This window comes from Haliotis rubra, unplaced genomic scaffold, assembly GCF_003918875.1.
Source record: "Haliotis rubra isolate DU_JTF1 unplaced genomic scaffold, ASM391887v1 Scf441, whole genome shotgun sequence".
NCBI lineage: Eukaryota > Metazoa > Mollusca > Gastropoda > Lepetellida > Haliotidae > Haliotis > Haliotis rubra.
Window position 1 is genome coordinate 559,659 of NW_025767126.1, and position 9,572 is coordinate 569,230.

Here is a 9,572-nt window from a genome sequence, read left to right on the forward strand (position 1 = left end):
AAGTCACATTTGCAAAATGAGAGCTGTAAAGCTTGAGAAAGCAGCTTTCAGATAAGCTGATGCTGACATCCTCTCTGTCATTTCAGTCATCAGTTTAAGTTTTCAAAGGAGGTGGGGTAACCTAGTGGTTAAAGTGTTCGCTGGTCACACCGAAGGCCCAGGTTCGATTCCCCACATGGGTGCAATGTGTGAAGCCCATTCCTGGTGTCCCTTGTCATGATATTGCTGGAATATTGCCAAAAGCAGCGTAAAACTAAACTCACTCACTCATTCACTTTAAGTTTTCAAAATGTCTAATAGACGTGACCTGTAATGTGGCATCCTCTGGTCTTGGTATAGTTTGTAGTGAGCACAAATCTGATTTTTGTAGGTTGTATTTGAGATCACTGATGTGTCTTTTAGAATCATAATTGTTTGTTCTGAAGCAAACTGAATGGTTAAGAAACAGAGTGATTCGTTTTAAGAATATTTTAATTTCTGTGGACTAAAGCTTATACCCTTTTTCTAACAACATTGTATATTTAATGTCATGTTTGTAAATTTCAAGTATTCAGCGATGTATATTATATGTGTGTACAGTTACTATGGTTACCATGTTAATCATTCTCAAATGTTTCATGTGCATTTCAATCACTACATCTATAAGCATCCGTTCTACATGCCTCCGCGTCATCCGTTCCCAGCATCGACTTCCATGTACTTGGCACCGACTGACGTCGTAATTATCAGGCCCCGATTTCTGGAAACAAACTTAAGGTTTTTACTCAAATTTCAAACTGAGTTGGAAAATTTGAAACAGATGAATTTTTAACTCAACTGCATTTTTTAAATAAAAAAGCCCAAACAACTTAAGTAATCTATCCACCAAACTCAAATTTTCTACTATGTTTGAGTTTAATATCGATTTTAGTTCATTCTGGGAAATGCATTTTCTCAAATTTGAGTAAAAACTCTAAATTAAGTCGAAACTCAGACTTAAGTTTGTTTCGAGAAATCGGGGCCAGACCTTTATCCCTCGCTGCATCCGTGAAAATATTATCTTGCTTCATCTAATTATCATAATGGCTGTTGTAGCATTATGTAACTGTCTGGAGGTGCAATGTTGAATTTGCAGGAATTGATTTGTATTTTCATTCCCAGAATTCTAAGGTTTTTATAACTTTCAAACATATTCAGATAAAAGTCTCGAATTTGTGGTTCATTTATTGTGGCTACCTGCTTATGTTGTCAACGGTTTTGGTTTTTGCAGAATCGCTTGTTTCATGGAATCTGAAGTATGTTGCTATTAATCAAAAGGATTTTATCGTTTATTTCTAAATGAGTGTCTTAATTGTGGGCCTGTATTGATTGTGTGTTGTTCGAGGATTGTTAGACACAGGTGTGTTTAAGGTGTGCAGTGTATTGGTTGGGGCAATGTATGGAGGAACCCAATATTTGGATTTGGTTTTATATCATCCAAAACTGTGTTCCACAGGAGATATCGCTTGTGTGAGATCAGACGATTCTCCTAGGAGATATCATTTTGACAGTAGATTTTGTACAATGCCCTGACAATGCTATGACGTCATGAACTTGATGACGTCACAATGCTATGACATCGCTGCACTGTAAATCTAATGGCAGTACTGTGTTCAGAGATATACATTTTTCATTGAAACTAATGAAGAGTGATTTTTGATGATAAATAGATTCTCACCCTCGTGTCTTCTGATATCAAATATATCAACACTCGTTGATAAAAGTTAAAATACCCTCGGCAAGCCTCGGATATTTGTAACTTTATCAACTCGTGTTGATATAATTGATATCAGAAGACACTTGGGTGAGATTCTCTATGTGTTTGCAGCAGAGCACCACCCACTGTTACTGGTGACAGCGCCACTCTCATCTCCGCCTTCCTATCATATTCATTGGGTTCACAACGAGGGTCAATCATCTCCATGCTAGTTAGATGAATATAGGAATTATTCTTTGTCATCATTAGGGTTAAGTGTGACAGGATTAGGGTTTAGTGTGACAGGATTAGGGTTTAGTGTGACAGGATTAGGGTTTGTGTGACAGGATTAGGATTATGTTTGACAGGATTAGTTTGACAAGACAGGATTAGGGTTTAGTGTGACAGGATTAGGGTTTAGTGTGACAGGATTAGGATTATGTTTGACATGATTAGGGTCTAGTGTGAAAGGATTAGGATTTAGTATGACAGGATTAGGGTCATGTGTGATATGACTAGGGACATGTGTGACAGGATAAGAGTCAGGCGCGACAGGAATTATATTTTCTGTGACATTATCAGGGTCAAGTTTGACAGGATTAGGGTCATGTGTGACAGAATTAGAATATAGTGCAACAGGATTAGGATCTAGTGTGATTCAGTGTGAGAGGATTAGCATCTTGGATGGCACAATTAGAGTTTTGATTCTGATCTAGTGTGGCATGATTATGGTTTAGAGCCTCCAGGTTAGTCTTGACAATGATTTGGGTCTATAGTAGCAGAATTAAGGTCGGGATGATACAAATATGGCTTAGAGTGGTAAGATGTTGATAATATACAGGTTGACGTCTTATTGCTGGAATATTGTTCAGTATGTAATTATATAATAAAAGAGAACCACCTCTTCATCCCAGTAATGTAGTGTCAGTTGCTCTATATCCGTGGAGGGGCGGTGGGGTAGCTTAGTGGTTAAAGCGTTCGCTCATCACACCGAAGACCCGGGTTCGAATCCCCACATGGCTACAATGTGTGAAGCCCATTTCTAGTGTCCCCTGCCATGATATTGCTGGAATATTGCTAAAAGCGGCGTAAAACCTCACTCACTCACTCTGTAAGGTTATTTCTGCAGGTCCACTCAAAGTTCTAATGATGACCTAAAATAGACAATGTGTAACATGTGAAATGTATAATTAGATGTCATGTGGGGAATATGATATTGGTCTTGTGGTTTAACCGATTCCGTCCACGGTTCCATTGAAACAAACATGGCAGTGTTTTTAGTGAAGTAATCATTTATTATTTTATGTTACCACAGGTAATGATGTCATGATAGAGTAATATAAATTAATATGAAAAAAAGATGGCCCTTAACTTGTTTTTAGTAGTATGGTTTGAGTATCATGCTGATCTGTAGAAAAGTTACAGAGATTTGTTTGTTGTTTTGATGAATATTTTAAGTAGATGTTTTTCTTAAATTTTAATTGTAATAGACAATGGTTTGTATATTACTTCTCAATATCATTTTAGGTGGAAAAAACATAATTTGGGTTCTTGGGCACTTTCAACATAGCATTACCAGGAAGCCTGAAGACCAAAGCTGATTGTTCCTTGACAAAGGGTCCTTGAAGTTATCTGCTCAAATAGACCAGTCAAAGAAAGGATTTACTAGAATCTTATGTTTTAAGGGTGGTTAACTAGTTAGTAGAAAATATGTTTTCTTTTTGTTTACTGAATGGATGAACAGACAGACATCATCAGTATATTTGTAACAGTAATAAATGAAATTGTTTTGATTTGATGGTAATATCACTAGCCCTTTTCAAACAGAAATTATATTTTCACCAGCACTGACCCTGTCTTTGTGTAGAAAATTACATTTGATCATATGATGATTTACAAGTAGTAATTTTTTTAGCATTCCCATGATGACTTTAAAATGTTAATGATAAATGTAAAAAAGTGTTGCTGGGAATCAGTTTTGTTCTTTTCGCAGCCCTCTATGCATGTACATTCTGTTTCTTATTTCAAACACATGCATATTTCAAGATGGTGTTTATGATGATGTTTATGTATCACATAATATGTTTAGCCCAGGTCATGGTGACCTATTCCTCAGGGTTTATGGGGTGAATGTAGGTGAGATCACCTGTAGTAGTGTAGTGTTATTGTGGCCATGGTGCAGATAGGCCAGTAGGTACAGTGTTCATTTAGTGAGTTGAGACTAAGTCTTTGATAGGTGTTTGAAGACATGCAACTTCTCATAAATAACAACTTCTTTTTTCTTTTTAATGACAATTCAGTGGTACATTTGACTCAAGAGGTGAATAATTCTTGATGAAGACACAAGAGGTATCCTGAATCATTCTTGATTAAGGGGAAAGAAGTAGCCTGAATCATGCTTGATTAAGGGGAAAGAAGTAGCCTGAATCATGCTTGATTAAGGGGAAAGAAGTAGCCTGAATCATTCTTGATTAAGGGGAAAGAAGTAGCCTGAATCATGCTAGAGTAAGGTGAAAGAAGTAGCCTGAATCATTCTTGAGTAAGGGGAAAGAAGTAGCCTGAATCATGCTTGATTAAGGTGAAAGAAGTATGATGTCTTTCAGTGGCATTTAGAAGTTGTACAGTGATGTCCAAGATATTTTTATGGATTAAACTTCTTTTTAATTTCTCTCACAACGTTTCGAGACCATTCCAGGTCCCTTCATCAGGTGAACTGGCAGTTAGGACTATGACGTCATTACTGAGTTATGACGTCACAATGCAAGTGACATCACAGTACACTAGGGAGAGTACTGTATAAGTGAGTTAGTTACATAATGATGAAATTCATGCTAAATAATAGAGTAGAAAGTTGAATTGTCAATACACAACAACTGCTAATTACACAAAGGTTACTTGATAGCAGGCTTTCCAAAAAGAATAGTAGACTCGTTTTTTCTTGTATCTAAAGTTCATCAAAAGTTCATCAAAAGTTAATCAAGAGGTCCCATGCACTTGGCAGGTATACACCCTGATCACGATTAATTGCTGGTTTATGTCTCCTTATCTCGACAGCTTCCTGTAGTTTTCTCCGACGCCAGTCATTGTTATTTCTCGAAATCACCCCTAATATCATTACAATAACAATGACTGGCGTGAGAAAAAACTACAGGAAGCTGTCGATGATAAGGAGACATAAACCAGCAATTAATCGTGATCAGGGTGTATACCTGCCAAGTGCATGGGACCTCTTGATTAACTTTGCTGATGAACTCTTGATGAACTTTAGATACAAGAAAAACGAACGTCTACTATTCTTTTGGAAAGCCTGCTATCAAGTAACCTTTGTGTAATTAGTTGTAGCCTGAATCATGCTTGATTAAGGTGAAAGAAGTAGCCTGAATCATAGCTTGATTAAGGGACCCTGGAAAAACGCCAGAGTGAAGCCATAAAATATCTTGAATCATTCTTGATAAAGGGACAAGAAGTAGCCAGAATCATTAAAGCTAGCAAGAATCATGCACCTGATGAAGGAGAAAGAACAACCTGAATCATTCTCCTGATGAAGGGAATGAACTAGCCCTGAAAGAAGTTATCCTTATGATCTGTCCAAAGTTTTCGTATTGTCATGATTGTTGTTTAACAAACTGATATTGTTTTTAATTTGTATTTTATCAGACATTTTTTTAAGAGGAATGAAGGACATTTTGTTATGTGTTTGATGACAGAGTGTGGTTGTGTTTTTAGATGTGTAACCTTTTTGAGATGTTATATATTGCAAATAGTGAAACTGTGTCAGCTCTCCAATGTCATTGAAGTTGTCGGGACGGTGGGGCAGCCTAGTGGTTAAAACATTCTCTCGTCATGGGTGCAATGTGTGAAGCCCCTTTCTGGTGTCCCCTACCATGATATTGCTGGAATATTTCTAGAATCAGCATAAAACCATACTCACTCATTGCAAGCTGTTATTTCATCATCATATGCAGTAATGCATGCTAAAGTTAAAGGGGCGGTGAGATGGCCTAGTGGTTCAAGCGTTCGCTCGTCACGATGAAGACTTGGGTTCGATTCCCAGCATGGGTACGTGTGAAGAACATTTCTGGTGTCCCCAGCAGGGATGTTGCTGGAATATTGCCAAATGCAACAAACCATACTTACTCCTAAAGTTGAGGAAAAAATTAAGGTCCAGACAATGCATAGAAACCGTATAAACAAGGGGATTAATTAAACTTTTATTGTCACTCAGCACAACATTCTCCGGCCTATGAGTGCTTTCTAATCTGATAACGTTACACGGTGCGGTGGAGTAGCCTAGTCGTTAAAACGTTTGCTCGTCACGCCAAAGACTCGGGTTCGATTCCCCATATGGGCACAATGGGTGAAGCCCATTTCTGTTGTCCCCCGCCGTGATATTGCTAAAAGCGGCGTAAAACTAAACTCACTCACTATAACGTGACACTGGTACAGTTTGTATGTCAGTAGATCATTGAATTGTTGTCATATGTAATTGAAGCATGTGTATTTGTCATTTTGGAAAAACCCCTGAGCATTTTTTAAATTGAAAGATTGTGTAATGGAGAAAATATGAGAATCAACTGTGGACCTTTGTGGATTTGCATAGTGACACTGTCATGGGTTTAGATCCAAAATTCACTGAAACCATGGTTAATGATCACTGAATCCTGTCTTTGCAAAGGGAAGAAACTCTGCACAGTATTTTGAAGCACACTAGACTATTGGGTCACAGTGCCTCCTTTATTTATTGCCACATGAAAAGCACCGAGCTTCAGCAGCCTTGTATAATTTTTTTATATGTCGTTATTGCATTCTATGTAGTTTGCTGTTCTTACTGGATTGAAGTCGGAACATTTGCTATTGGCTTCTAAAGATATGTACCAGATATATACTGGGTGTATTAAAATGTTTTCACATGAACATTAGGCCAGACTAATTATATTTCTTGTTTTATGGATCCACCGGTTGTATTTTTTCAAGAATAAGAAAAAACAAAAACTTATTTTTAGTTGATATAACAAACCAAAAGAGTTAACATGGAAACTTGTGTGGGTTTTTGCATTGAGTGGTGAATTTTGGAAGAAAACAAATATTCCCTCCTGCCCTTAGGTTCTCGGAGGACAAAAATCCGTAAAACAAGATATAAAATTGGTCTGGCCTTACTGTGAAATATTTGATATGATGTGCTCGGAGTCAAATTGTGAAGAAAGAACATGATGCAATGTGTGTTTTATTTAATGAAATGTATGACACGTTAGTGTAAAGTGCTGTCAGCTAAGGAACTGATAATTGAAGTGCAGGAGTGGAGGAGGCTCTGTAAGGTTTCTTTTCAGTTTGGATGCTCCAACTACCTGCCACCCCTATTTCCTGAATTGACTGTTCTTACCATGTCTTCAGTGGGTTCATTTTAATTCTGAGATAATGGAGATGTGAAGAACGTTACTTTGAATGCATATTTTGCTTCTAGTGAAATGTTTCCTGTATGGTATGCTTTATATCTTAGCATCACTAACAAGATCATTTAAATGTTGTGTTTGTCAGATTTTAATGCCCTTGTTTCATTTGCTGTCAGTTATGATTAATATTTTAATCTTCATACTGTTGCTCAGACATTGAGAATGTTTCTTATATTCTTGTTACGTTGAGGTGTCGTGTTGTAAACAGTCTGATTATAACTGTGGTTTAACTGATGACGAGCCCTAAGCATTAAACACAAGCAATTTTAATGCTCATGAGACCTGTCTATATATATATATATAACCTAGAGATCAGTCCATTCAAACTGAGGGGGTGAAGGATGGTTCAGTCCATAAATTATCAAGCTGGAACAGGTAAATGATGACAGACAAACATACAGGTCACCCATTGTGACCAGCCAATCCACAATCTGTATGTTTGGGACCTGTTTAGACCAGCACTTGTCTATGAATGTGTGTACAAGAGTATTGTTACTACCTGATCCCCCCTGTCTGTGGAATGTTCCATTTCACCAGGTGGGGTGAGCGACACTAGCTTAACTAATGTGTTGCACATACATGGCCAGATATCACTTTGAAGACAAAAATATTCAGCATCTTCATTTTTCACCAAAGCCTTGTGGTTAAAGCATTTGCTCCTCACACCAAATACCTGGGTTAAATTCAACTGTGTGAACCATAGTGATTTCTGGTGTTCCCTGCTGTAAGATTGCTACAAGCAGCTTTAAAAGCCACACCCACTCAATCGATCACCTACCATCGAGGATTATTCCCACAAAGAACCTGCTAAGCCATATTGAGTCGGCCTCAAACAAAACATGCTGGCTTTGGATGCAGGTTTTTTTCTTGATAATGGGGCCTTTTAGTCATCCTGTTTTTGACTTTTGTTTTCTAAGTTTGTTGTCATATTGACAATTTCAACTTAAAAATGATCCAGTTATCTGCTTTGGTTTCTGTCCATTCATATTCAAGTATCACTTGTCAAGCATCAACTACATCTCATTGTGTACATCATGGAGCCATGTCCGCATTTACGACAATATTCACTGGAAATATATCCACATTTTGCTTGTAATCTTTACAGTGCTGTTCAACATGTAGTGTAATGGTTGCTAAAGTGTAGCTTATCATTTTGATAGCAGTTTGTAGCCATATTGTTGAGCATCTTGCAGTTTAAGCAGTCCTGTTGCCCGGGACAACTGGGGCAAGCGGCCATTTTGTCCAGGCATCATCTATATCAAGAGATAATATATTAATTGCAAACTTCATCAGATTGTTTGTTGTCTTTTGTTCAGCGAGTGAATATTGTTTTAAGTTGCTGTATAGATGTTTCAGAATATGACAGCAGGCTCAGCAGAAATGGGTGACTACGTCAGGTCTGTCTCACAACTTGAGCCGAAAATGACTGACTATTTTAGCCAACGAAAGTTTCAGCTTTGTGGGATTATTAAGGATTCAATTCAACTTCAACCAAACTCAATATAACTGCTGGTCAAAGTAAAATATTTGAAACCAAATTAGGGGTAGGAATGAGGAAGAAGGGCTTTCAAATACATGCTGTCATACACAAAGTCTAATTAGGAGGTAACTGCAAGTTGTTCAATATTTGAGCTAGTCTCACTTCAGATAAGATTTTATTTTAATCTGGAATCTATTGGCTATGTCAGGTGGTTACTGTCATTTGATACCTCTAATTGGAATTTGGTGAATCAAATTTGTCAAAGTCATGTGTAAAGTATACGAGTGAGTTTAGTTTTACGCCGCTCTCAGCAATATTACAGATTTATGGCGGCGGTCTGTAAATAATTCGAGTCTGGGGCAGACAATCCAGTGATCAACAGCATGAGCATCAATCTGCGCAATTGGGAACCGATGACACGTGCCAACCAAGTCGGCTAGCCTGACCACCCGATCCCGTTAGTCGCCTCTTACGACAAGCTTAGTCGCCTTTTGTGGCAAGCATGTGTTGCTGAAGACCTATACTGAAGATCAATATTCTAACCCGGACCTTCACGATTAGTAAAGTATACGAAAACACCTTCAGTCCCAACTTGGGGTTGGGGAAGAGATTGCTCCTGGAACAACAACATCATCACTGTTACTTCCAGCATGTTTTATATTCTGATGCCTTTACAGCATGTGGGAATATTCTACAGAGATTCACAAACAAACCTTACTTGCACAGGGCACACACTAACCAGCCACCATCAGTCATACGGCAGTAACATGCAATAAGAAACCTCATCTTAAATAATACAACAACTGAGACTGACCGTAACAATGATAAACTTTCTGCTCCATAACTTCACTTCACTTTCATTCTTAAAAATACCTGAAAACAATGCTTAAACCCTGGTTGAGCAATGGCTTTCTTGACCTGTCAGAAA

General features: G+C 37.8%; 1 long non-coding RNA gene across 1 annotated transcript; it reads left to right on the forward strand.

Moving 5' to 3' along the window:
• Positions 1-1,704: 1,704 nt before the first annotated feature.
• On the forward strand, positions 1,705-3,678 carry LOC124289431. The gene is made up of 2 exons (XR_006901690.1): positions 1,705-2,052; positions 2,098-3,678. It is a non-coding gene; the product is annotated as an uncharacterized LOC124289431 (long non-coding RNA).
• Positions 3,679-9,572: the final 5,894 nt, after the last annotated feature.